The following is a 12559-nucleotide window of genomic DNA, read 5'->3' on the forward strand; positions in this document are numbered from 1 at the left end:
TTTACAGGGAACAAATTTTGTTGACTTTAATGAATTGAGCATTGATCTTATAATGCCTACTAGATGATTCTCCTGAAAAACCAAAGCAGAGTTTTGAGGCTGAGTATGGCTTTCAAAGTTTGGCTCTGTTGGCTATTCATCTGTCTTCCCTTGCTACAGTACTAAAATCCTGATTTCCAGTATATGCTTTGTGTGTGTGCCACTGCTGACATGTTTGCAGCATCACTCTCTGAAGCACAACAGCAGTTGTTTAACAGGTGTCATTTAGCCTGTCCTAATATTAACCACTCTTGAGCCTCTGCACACAGCCCTCCTTCCTATCAAGCCCCACCAGGATGTTCAGATGAAAGCGTGATTATCAGAGCTTTCACTCCAATTAGCTTTTTCATTCTTCACAGCCCTGCATCGTGCAGCACACCACAGTCTGCACTGTATGTGTATGCCTGCCTCATGCCTGAGCTGGGCATTCAGCAGCAAAAGGGAAGAAGAAAAAAGTCTGGCACATTTATATGGTTTACCATATCCATTCAAGGGTCATCTGCCAATTTCTCCATGCTGCTGCTAAGAACTGAGCAATGCTTATTAAAGTTGGTGGAATTTAAGTAGCTTGAAGCAGAGAATGCCAGGTTGAACAAAAGCTGCACCCAGATTTAAAAGTTTCTGTGTTTTCACCAGAGAAAAGCCAGGATGAGTACTGTGCAGGTTACCCCATCCATGAAAATTTAAACAGCAAATTTAAATGCCTCATACATTGTATTCGCTCATGAGATCCTAGGGGGAAGATTTATATTCAGATATATACAGTCATGCCTTTTAAAGACATTAGACATTTATCTTTTAACATGGGTTTCTGAATTGCACTCCTATATAAATGTGCTAACTCTCTTATTTCATGAAATGTGTTGAAGTATGAGTATTACATTTTCTTCATGGGTTCAGGGATACTCCTAGAGCTTTTATGAAGTGAAAGAGACTACAATAATTTACAGCTGCTCTTCCATAAATATGAGTAGTACCTTTCAAAACTATGTTTCCTGGCCCAGATTTACAGTCACCTTGGGAATGATTACTCTGTATTGTACATTTAGATTCTCATTGTCACATCTTTCCTGGTACTGAATCCTAGAAGTCACCCCCAGTGTAAAATTCCCAGCATGTAACATGATGACAGGCATGTCCCACAGCATAGGAACAAAATAAAGGGAAACTACACAATAATTTAGTAAAGGCAGTGAGGGTCTGGTGTATAAGGAGAGAATCTGTACAATTATAGTAAGCAGATGTTCTACTATTGTTTTTAGTGGAATATACTCCTTGTTGTGGAAGATATGAGGCTTAATGATGGGATCAATAAAAAGTACAAAAGGAGGAAAAGACAAGTCAGAATAAAAACAGAGACTGATGTGCTGTAGGAAAATATCATGGATGTAATAAACTCCTCAAGGAAGGAATAAAGCAATGCCACCTCTTATTCCTTCCTGCCTTCTGAAAGCAGAGCTCAGATCTGCAAACTTGCTCTGACCATGGAAATTATAAAGAGATTGAATATTTATTTCAAAGAGTAACTTTCAGAAAGTTTCTCCCATTGGTGAAGTCCAGGAATCTAATTAAAGGTATGTGTATCTTTGCAACGTACATGAACATTCACCCACAGCAGTTTTTTTGACACAGGGAGAGACTGGGCATACAAAAAAAAAAAAAAATGCAATCAATATATGGCAATCTTTAGGTGCAGAGAAATAATAAAATACCCACTGTCCCAGGGTATGGGAATGGGAGCTATGACTTTTGAGCCTACTGTGCTGTTCAATTGACTAAACCTCTCTTTGTACCTTCCAGCCCTCTGACAGCATTCTGAAATTCATTGAGCCACCTGTGTCATAAAGTTCCATCATGAGATAGATATGTATTAAATAGTTGGGTGCTACTGATCTTGAATCTCCTAGAATTTTAAAGTATTCCCACAGAGCTGGACCTGTGTTTACTGTATGGAGCTTTGTTGTGTCTGGATAGCAGCTGCATCCTCATGGTCTTATGTGAGGTGTCTGGATCAAGGATACCTCAAGTGTTTCACATTTACTTCAGATATATTTCACTATTCCACTACAGAAAGAGCCTAAAACCTCAAAGGAAAAAATCACTTTGCCACAGGTATAACAAGTTTTTAAAATGTTTAATTTTTAGAGAGCAGTTGCACCATTACCCAGAGAGGCAGGAGACAAATAAAGTGAAGACAGCATAATCAAATCCTCTCCTAAAAATCAGTCTTGTGTACCCCCAGGATATAATCTATGTGTTCTATAGAGGGGCTTTTTTTTTCCTAGGACTGTTAAATTTAATTTAAGTTGTTAATTGTTCATTTCTATTAAATATATTGAAGTAACTTTGCTTCTTTGGCCAAATCATACCTGGAGTACTGTCTATCCAATGATCAAAGTTACCTTGATTATAGGGTCTTCTAGAAATAGGAGGATGTGTTTGAAACCTGAGTTTCAAAGTTTTTTATCCCCATTTTAAATGCAGTAGAAATTAGAGGTAACTGATCTATCACTAGCTTGGAGCAACTTTATGTGGTATTATCAGGTCTCAGATCCTTGTCTCAGTTTTAACACAGATTTAAAGAAAAGATCTGGATATTATCACTAAACTCGCAGCATCAGAGTTTCTTGTAGGTAGTGCAGAAGTGACTGTAGTTCATTGCCAACTTCTGATTAGGGTGAGTTATGCTTGTAAAACTCTTTATAGATCAAATGAGCTATGTGAGCTTCACAAGGGCTAAGGTAATGTTCCTTGACTGTGGATACCCTCAGGAACTAGAGTATAATAAAAACCTTTCCTATTGCCACAGCAGTAACTTTTGGTGCTGAAGCAGACAGATAAGAGATGGACTTTGTCCTCTCTCCAGATCCCATTTGATCCTAGAGGTCTGGGATTAAAATCCAGTCTAAAATCGGTATTTGAAAAAAAAAAAAGTGTCTGGTGGACTCTGTAAATCTTTTTTTGATATATCATTGCCAAACAATGCCCACCTCTGCTTCCTCCTAAGGACAGTGACAGATGTGTGTCTGCACTTGAAAGGAAAATGGTGTAGGTTCCTCTGTTAAGGAAAACAACCCATAACTTTTCCAGCTGTCCTATTTTTGAAGTGATACTGAATAGATCATCCACATCTGTGATGATCTTGGCAAGCGAAGGAGGGACTGGCAGCACCAGGCAGTGATTTTCTGTAATGGAAGTAAGTTGGATGCTTACAGTTCCAAAATGATTATATTATGCATCCTTTCTACAGAAACCTCATTTACATAACTGAATCATGAAGCATCTTTGTGCTAAAGAAAGCTAATGTAAAAGACCACCAGAGCTTAGCTTTTGCCTAGCTAGCTTGCTTTTTCTTTCTCTCTCTGTTTTGAACATCTGGAATTAGCTGTGGACAAGAGTGACATTTCCAAAAGTGCTCTTCAGAGGAGCAGTACTGGGAATACCACTCCTTGTTCCTCCACTTTCTCTTTTTTGCCTGTCAGTGATTTTTTCCTCTCCATAAGCTCCTTTTCCACCCTTGCTTTCTCAAAACACCCCTTGAACAAAAAAGCCTTCCTACTCTTCCCCTTGCTACACCAGCAAATATCTTGCTTGGTTAATCATTTATCTACAGACTTCCTGTCATCACACCTTTTTGGTTATTTATCCCCTCACAGCACTTTTATGAGATTTTATGTATCTTTCCAAGCATGAAATAAGTACATGAATTTCCAGGAAATATATTTAACAGACCAGTGGGATAGATATTTTCACTGGCATTAACAGTTCTATTCCATGTTTTGAATGGCATGGGGACAGCTGGTTTTCCTTGAAACATTTTGATCTTCTTTTCTGGCTATTATTTTTCACAGCAGTAATATATTCATTTTTAAATTTACTGGAAATATTTTGATGATAATAATAATTTTAACTTAAAATCCTCATCGCCTTGAATATATGGCTTCATACCTTTGTGTCAATAGAAAGGTACTTGAACAAGTTAGTGAGACTAAGGACTTTTTAAAAGTGTTTTTGTGATAAATGTGTCAAATACTCCCCTCTTTACCATGTAAAAAGATACATTTGGGAATTTTGCTTCAAAATGCATTCAAAACTTTTAAAGATGTTTTAAAATAAAATTTTTAAAGATGTTTTTAAAACATGTTAGGATTTTGCCAATCAATTGCTTAAGGAACCAACCAAACAAATAAAAAAAACCCAAATATGACACAATGCATCATGGATGTCTCCTCCAGTACAAGAAAAGCAACGATTGAGCTTTCAAATTAATATACCAATCAGAATTTTGTCTGCTGCAAATTTCAAATTATCTTTCTGGAATACAGCGATCTATTCTTCAAATAACTAAAACAGTAGGAAAGAGGTTTTCCATCAGAGAAAAATTTGAAACTTAGTCTGAGGCAAATTATTACCTCCCATAAAGAGATTTATATTTATGCTCTGGGTGCCAAAAGAAATTACTAAGTTACTGAAGAACTGCTGTCTTGACACATCCATATTTAATCAATGTACTGAGTTATAAGGGTGATCTGTGTTAGCCTGTGTTGTTTGTTACTTTTAAGAGAGTGACAGTCAAGTGCTGTTTGAAAACATAGTAACTTGTGTCCCTCACAAGTAGAAAGCTGTGGCTTGATAATTTTTTTTTTTCCCTTGGGAGAGTGGGATTCAACTTACCACCTGCTTGAATTCTGGTGTTTTACTATGGGCAGTTAAATTTCCATGGCATAACTAGTAAGACTTTTTTATCATGTAACTGGGCCAAGAAAGCCGTTGTCCTTATGCTACTTAAACAAGTATCCACTCAATCATCAAAGTCCACAATCCTGGAATGCATCTTTTTTTCAATATTGAAGCATCTCTTTTTTTCAGCATTTAAACATATACTTAATTTTCAGCATTATCTTAGGCCCTGCTGCTGTCAATAGGACAGGAGCCTGTCACCAGATGCTTTCCTGAAAGAGGGTTTTATCTCAGCTAACTTTGTCATCATAAATGTTTTTTCTAGTATGGGAAAAATCACCTTTTGGAGGTTTTCCCAGTCCTTACTTGTCCTGACTCTTGTTGGGAGAAGAGACCCACCCCCACCTCACTAAACCTTCCTTTCAGGTGGTTGAAGGGAGCAATAAGGTGTCCCCTGAGTCTCCTTTTCTCCAGGCTAAACACCCCCAGCTCCCTCAGCCTCTCCTCACAGGGTTTGTTCTCCAGGCCCTTCACTGGCTCTGTTGCCCTTCTCTGGACATGCTCCAGCACCTCCATGTCTTTCTTGTATTGAGGGACCGAAAACTGAACACAGGAGGTGTGGCCTCACCGGTGCCAGGAACAGGGGAATTACCACTTTCCTAGTTCTGCTGGGAACCAGGGAATATATTCCACCAGAGACTCAATTAATGTTTTTTTGGCTTTCACTGAGCCTTAGAGAGGCTTAGTTCAGACCTTTAAATCATGTAGACAGAAATCCACTCAGTTTTGCCATTTCAAACCTCTTGGTTATCCAGCTCATGGTAGCAATAATGCTTTAAAAAGGCATGGATTTAAGTATAAAACATTGTTATTTTCTCATTCACAAGTCTTTCTTTGGCTACTGCCAGGCACTTGGGTGTGCCCTCCTGTAAGTTTCTGTGGCAGCACACCAATTTTGCTTGAGACACTACCCAATCCAGAAGGACAAAGATGCAGCTCTGCACCAAGCAGACTGGCACGTCACACAGTTTGCTCTCTCTAATGACTGGAATCTTTCCTAGGGCTTGCTGATGGGCAGGATGTGTGCTGAACCAGGGCTGCCTGGGCTGTGCTAGCAAGGCTGGCCTTAACTATTGTGCAAGTGTTTATAGATTCCCTGTGCTCCTGGCTCCCCTCGGCCCTGTGAGGCATGTCCAAATATAGAGAAATTGATTTCAGCCTTAAACCACAAGATAGGGATTGCTGTGAGCTTTGCATAAAAAGTACCAAATTGTTATTTCTTTTACTTATCTTCTCTTTATTCCTTTATTCTGCTCAGTCTCCCCTTCATGTCGGTGTTCTTAACACATTTCTCCTTTTAATTCACTTCTGGGGCCTTCTGGTTATTCATTTTTGGCTAATTTAACACAATAGTTTGAATTGGATTATTTGAGAGGCTATTAGCCATGCATTTCTCCATGGTGAGGAGCAGAAAAGTTCAAGTTTAAAATAGGTTTGAATGTAGCACTGCTGAATTTCTTTGGATAAACTTGGACTCTTTCCTAAAACTTTTCTGCACTGTTAGTGGAGAAAACGTGTAGCTGACCTTTTTTTAAAAAAAAAAAAATCCTAATTTTATATATGCATGCATAAATATGTATACTCCTTTTATAAATGTATACTCCTTTATAAATATACACTTACAGTTTTGTAGTCTTCTCACATTGATAAAATCAATTCTCTTGGTATTTCCAGCTGGGATCAAAACCAGAAATGCCAGGCAGCTTCAAGCAGATTGGTGAGATTTCAGGTCAGGCTTTACAGACCAGATTTATACATTTGGAATATTTATTCAATTATACTGAAAGCACTGTCTTTCATTGAAGCTATACAGAGTCACAAAAGTTTCCAATCTATGGTAGTTCAAGGCTTTACAACAGACTAGGAAGGTACATGTAAAGTGCAATTTTTGTTCTAAAGACATCACGCTTTATCCTCAGCAGATGATTCTGTCCTGGTAAATCGAATTCCTGGAGAGATTTCAGTAGAAACATACTCCAGAACCAAAAAAGAGTGATGTAGATGGTGCATTTTTGGAAAGACAAAAATTGAGTGAGAGATACATTCTGTATATTTCTGCAAGAGGAAAGGGACAAGGAAAATAAAACTTGCTCAAAGGTCAGAAATACAGGCGCTTAAGTAAAGTCTGACTCTAAAAGCTTTAGCACCCAGAGACTGTTAACTCCTCACCTGCATGACCTTGACTTCAAGTAGAGTTAAATATTGCAATAATTACTTTTCCAAGTTCACTACCAAGTAGCACCTCCGAGGCAACTCAGTTCTGACTGGTGATGTGCTCCAGCCTCCTGTTTTGGATCTCTCCCAGTGGACATTATTGACTGTGTGGCACTTAGATTGTAGCTCAGTGAAAAGGAAATATTTTGGCCCTTGGTGGCCCAGGCTGTGCATGACTCCAGCCCCAGAGGTTTTTGCTATAGCACTGTGGTGCTCTCAGGTCTGGGGTGAACAGTGAAATATGCACAAGCCCAGCAACTTGCAGCTCTTCCAGTGCACTCAGGTAGCTGCCAGCACCACCCCATCTACCAGGTCGTGGACTTATCCCATACCAGAAGCTGGCACTAATTTGCATCAGCCAGGGCAGACCATCAGCCAGACTTGCACTGCTGCTACAATCCAGGATTCACAATCACCTTGTCAGATTTATGGCCTCGGATGTGATGCTCTCCTCTTCCTTCTCACCCCACTGTCATCCAGCACAGAGAAATCAGAGTTAATGCCGTGGGAAACTATTCCTTCACAATTCCTTCTGTTTGGAAAAGCTCTTTGCAACTCTGATTCAGTTGACTTCTGTCTCTTCTTGTGTCATAACTACCATTTCAACTTTCTTTCTGACACACCTCAGTTTTGTAGCATTTTGTTTCTATTTCTTTTATTTATCTAATTTTTTCATTTTTCCAATGAAAGTTATTCTAGTAAATGCCAAACTATAGCTACTTCCTTAATATCTGTACACAATAGTTATGTGCTTGTCATCTCCCCCGAAATGTCTTTCACTTTTACCAATATTTGATTGCATTTTTTATATGGTTGCCCATCTCATAAATGTTCAGACCTCTGATTTCAATGGGACTTTACCTGGACTTAGTGGGGATAAGGCACTTACCTATTTTGAAAATGACTTTAATCTAGGGACTGGAGAAGCCTTTTTCAGAGCTCAATACTTTTCTTTCTTTTTTTTTCCCCAACTACTATGAATGAAGCTTTGCAGGATGGGCCCTCCTTTGTGGCAATGTCAACAATAAAATGATTCTGTTAAATAAAAACCCATGAAAAGTTATTTCAAAATGACAGGTTGTGTGACACATCACAAAGAGGCTACAAAGCACAAACAAAACTTGTCTAAACATAGACAACCCCACAAGATTAAAATAACTCTGTCTGACTTTGGTTCTCTCCTATATATATACAGACTCTCTAAATGACACATGCTTAGCAAAGCCACTGGAGTCCGTATGCTCCACCAGAGATAATGAATAACAACAGGGAGTTAGTTAGAAGTAAGACCAATAAAACCATGGCATTCACTTTCCTACTATAAGAGGATACTTTTGTTTGTCTGTGTGTCTTTTCATTTGGTTTGGTTGTTAGCATTTGATGATACCCAACAAAGCACTGAGCTCATGTGCAATTCAGTGGTTGATTTATTTTTCCTGTTTACATGTACATATATTTCTGGCTGCACTCTTTACCCTCTGAAACTATTTCTCTTTGCTCTTATGGACATAAATGACAAATACTGTGCATGACAAGACCTACTCAAATTGAGTGCCCACAGCCAGTGTAATTCCTCTAATAACTTTTCTCCCAAAAGCTATGAGATGATCACACAGCATATGCACAATGGTAGATTTGTCAGTCATTATCTCCCAAATGTGTTTGTTAACAGCTAGGTTCTGGGCAAGCAACCCAATATGCTTGAGTATATTCTGGCTCAAGAACTACCAATGAATGTCATAAAAATGTTATCCTATTTCATCTGAGAGAGGTCCTGTTTTGGTTTTTCTTTTCTTTTTCAGTTTCATTTTCCATAGTACCTTAAAGTCACCATTTTCACTCACTAGCTTATTTGGGTGCTTGCAAGATTTGGAAGCAGAATGCAGAGTATGGGTAAGATCAATGTTGTTTTTCTAGCATAGCAGTGTTGCATTTCTGTACCATGGCATCACTGTGTTTGAGCCTTCAGTAAATGAATATCACATTGTAGCTTAGTAAACAGTTTTATATTACACACTGCTGTAAATTCTGCCAGGGAATTAATTCCACAGGCAATCCACTGATGCCCAAAAAAAGCAGGTATGATCATATAAATACAAAGGTTTACTGAAACTAGATAGGATTAATTCTGTACAGGCAGTGAGATTAATTCCAAAGATAACAGGGTTTTTTTCATAGAGAGGAGGGAGCCGCTTTGAGGTTTTTGCAAAAACTACATAAAAGCTGAAGGTATTACCCTAGGTTTAAGCTCAGGAGAACAGGTTCAGAATCTGTGAATTTCACATCAGTTTTATCTGAGGCCTAGATAGTAAGATATGTTTAAGGAAATTCAGATTAGTTTTGTCTTAACATGAACATATTTCATATCTATAAATAAGAATAAACTGTGTGTGTGTGACTTTTTTTCATAGCAATTAGGGAGACCTGAAGAAGTAGTAGCTCAGTAGTAAGAATTTTTAGTAGTAAGAATTATCAGCCGTCTTTCTTTTCAAATCACCTGTGTTGTTTTGATAACACTAAAGGACTGTCTTGTATTTAGCATTTAGAGACAGCTCTCCCACCATAATGAGACATGAAAACTCTTTCAAGGGGTCCTTAAGAATCATAACTGTCCAGAAACTATAATTTCATGTACAGAGCTCTGATATATATATTTACCTATGCATGCATGACAAGGCAGATGGATGTGAACAATGTGCATGCAAGCACATGTACATATTCACACACTCACTAACTCATGCAATCACTGGGAATCGTGTATGCAAGTGCTTTATGACAGATAAACACTGGGAATGGGCTAATTTCTGCAGGAAAAATTGAAAATACTTCCATTGCTTTTGCTAACACGTGTTTCAAAAAGACAGCGGGAATTAATAACAATAACAGCACGAATTGTGAGGCATGTTGTTCCTGTTGTTATTATTATTATCATTGCCTCATAAAATAGCACAGAGAATTCTAGTTTTGCAGTGAAAGTGAGAGCAAAATATTAGGTCACTGTTTAATAACTGACAGCTTGCCTGTCTAAGGAAGACTATAGAATAACAACAACCTGCAGACAGACTCTGTTCCTTGTAAATGATCCTTGTACTGTTTTAATTTGTAGTAAACCGTAGAATTGAAACTCCTTGGAATTCATTCCTCTGCAGCTGAAAATGTCAGCTTTTTTTACAAAACACGCAAGCAGATATATTTGGGATAGAAAAACAGCGCTGAATTTGAAGTATTAAATGGTAAAAAGTTATTTTTGAAAATTCTGTAATATGGTTTTGAGTTATTTTTCCTATTTTTGCAGCAATTTTCTTCAACTGTACTTTAAAAAAAATTTATACAATGTTTATGGGGGCCTGTCCTCTGTACATCAGGCACTGTGCAAACACATGATGAGAAAGAGTACCTTCACCAAGATGCTTTCAGTCCCACCTGGAATTTCTGAAAAGAGTTGGCTTCTACATCCCACAGCTATTCAGTAGCTCCTCTCATCATTTTGTTTAAACCCCTTGGGAAAGTTCACCTGAGATTTTTATCAAAGAGGGATAAAGAAAGGAAACATAACAGGTTGGGAGTTGAGGTAAATGTACCTGATTGCAAGATGCTCTTTAACACCAAGGACATTTAACTGCATGTCAGTGTGATGTCCTTGTAGCTTAGGGAGATTTAAGGTGCTGTATCCAGAAGCAGTTCTCTCTCCTCATTTTAAGATATGCAGCTTCATCTATTACTGTTCTTCTTTGGAGTAGCAGAGTGGTTTTGAAGCAAGCTGCCTGGTTTGAACAAACCACATCCAGAAGCTCCACTTTCAGTCCACAAAATGCAGCCCACTCCCACAGGCACAGGAGAGTCCAGAACATTTCTTTTGCCACCACACAGGTTCCTTTTCATCCTCTTTCTTCGTGCAAGTAATCATACTAGAAACATTTCCTAAGCAGAATAGTTCCTTTCAGAGACCATGCTGGTTGAATCTCATGTGAATTGTTTAAAATTACATAGAAAATGAAACAAGTCAAATTTCTTCTTTCCAGGACAAAATGTGAAGGAATATAAAGGAACAAAGCAAGACAAGTCATCTTACCTAATATATTTTAGTGGTTATATTTTCTTAAATGACATATAATGTCATTTAATCTAATACCTTAACAGTGAGAAAAAAATTGTTTACAAAACAGTTTCTTCTTTGTATTTTCTTTTAATATTTTCCAGAGGGTTTTTTTGGTGGCATTTATGATATCATTAAGTGAGAATAGTATTTCCTGAAATTAAATAACCATTCCTGCCATTTTATAGATAATTTTGTACTATTCTATTATGTTCCGTGTGTCTTAGCTATTGCCAATTAAAATGAATAGAAGTGGCTTTGCGTAGTAAGCAGACAATTAACAAAAATCATATCAGAGGCTATTTTATATTCTGGATCCCAAGTGCTTTATATTCAGGAGTTACTTTATCACTGAAATGGATTGACCCAGTTGCAGAACAGTGGGGAGCCAGAGACAGGGACAAGGGATACTGAGTAGTTGTAATGTTCCTGTCAGAAAGGTCTAACCCAAAACTCCCTTGGACTCTACCCTGCATTTCAAACATCTGTAAAAATGCACACGTGTATAGTATTTTCCCCTACATCCAGGGAATCAGAAAAACCTGTCTCTATTTAATCTAACCTATTCTTCCTGAATAGGTTTTTGGCTGTGTAGCTTTGTAGCTAAATTCTCTGTCTTTTACTGCAGAGCTGGAGGTTTGAAGCCCAAGAGGTTTTAGTTTATTAGGAATGCCTCATATCTATTATTCGTGCAATTTCAAACAGATACATTTTCCACAGATAATTAAATTTGGCATCCAAGGGTACTCACCACATTTAACAAATAAATTTAATCTTTCTTTTATTTAAGCACATACTCATTATAGTTATAAGTACATGGAATTTTAAGAAAAAATAAACAATACATTTCTGCTTTGAATCACGCACATCTGTATGAACAACAATTACAGAGGTCAACAAAGGAAGCTGGCTGGACACACACAAACAAGCAGCTAACAGATATTTTGTATGGCTCAGAAGGAAGCAGGAACTTTCTCAATTTGAGAGGAAAAACCCAACTCTTCTCCTGTAAAATGCTACACATATCTCACTTGTCAGAGAGCTAATACAAACCCCCCAGTCACATTGATGGAAAACTTTAACTGGCATTCAAAGGCCTTTAAATGAGGCCTTAAATCTCCTCATGTAGGCCACTAAAAGTCTCCCATCAATCAGTTTGTGACTGTGAGCTTGTTTATCCCTTCCTGTTGTGTTCCTGTGTGAACAACCAGCTTTAATGCTACTGAGAAACTAATTAGACCATCATTCTTTACCCAGCAGCAGGACTGGAACCTGAGAGTGAATAGGTCTGTGGCCAGAGGAGATGGACAGAGTCTGCTTGGAGTTGATGCCTCCCGCAAAGAGTAACGTTTTCCTCACTCTTTGCTGCAATCCATCTGTCACAAGAGAAAGGGGCAAAGAAGAAGAGTTCAGTATAGTGAGTTTTGAGCAAATTAGCTCTAAACCAGGCCAGATGATAAGGAAAGTGAA

This window comes from Aphelocoma coerulescens, chromosome 1A (genome assembly GCF_041296385.1).
Source record: "Aphelocoma coerulescens isolate FSJ_1873_10779 chromosome 1A, UR_Acoe_1.0, whole genome shotgun sequence".
Classification (NCBI taxonomy): Eukaryota; Metazoa; Chordata; class Aves; order Passeriformes; family Corvidae; genus Aphelocoma; species Aphelocoma coerulescens.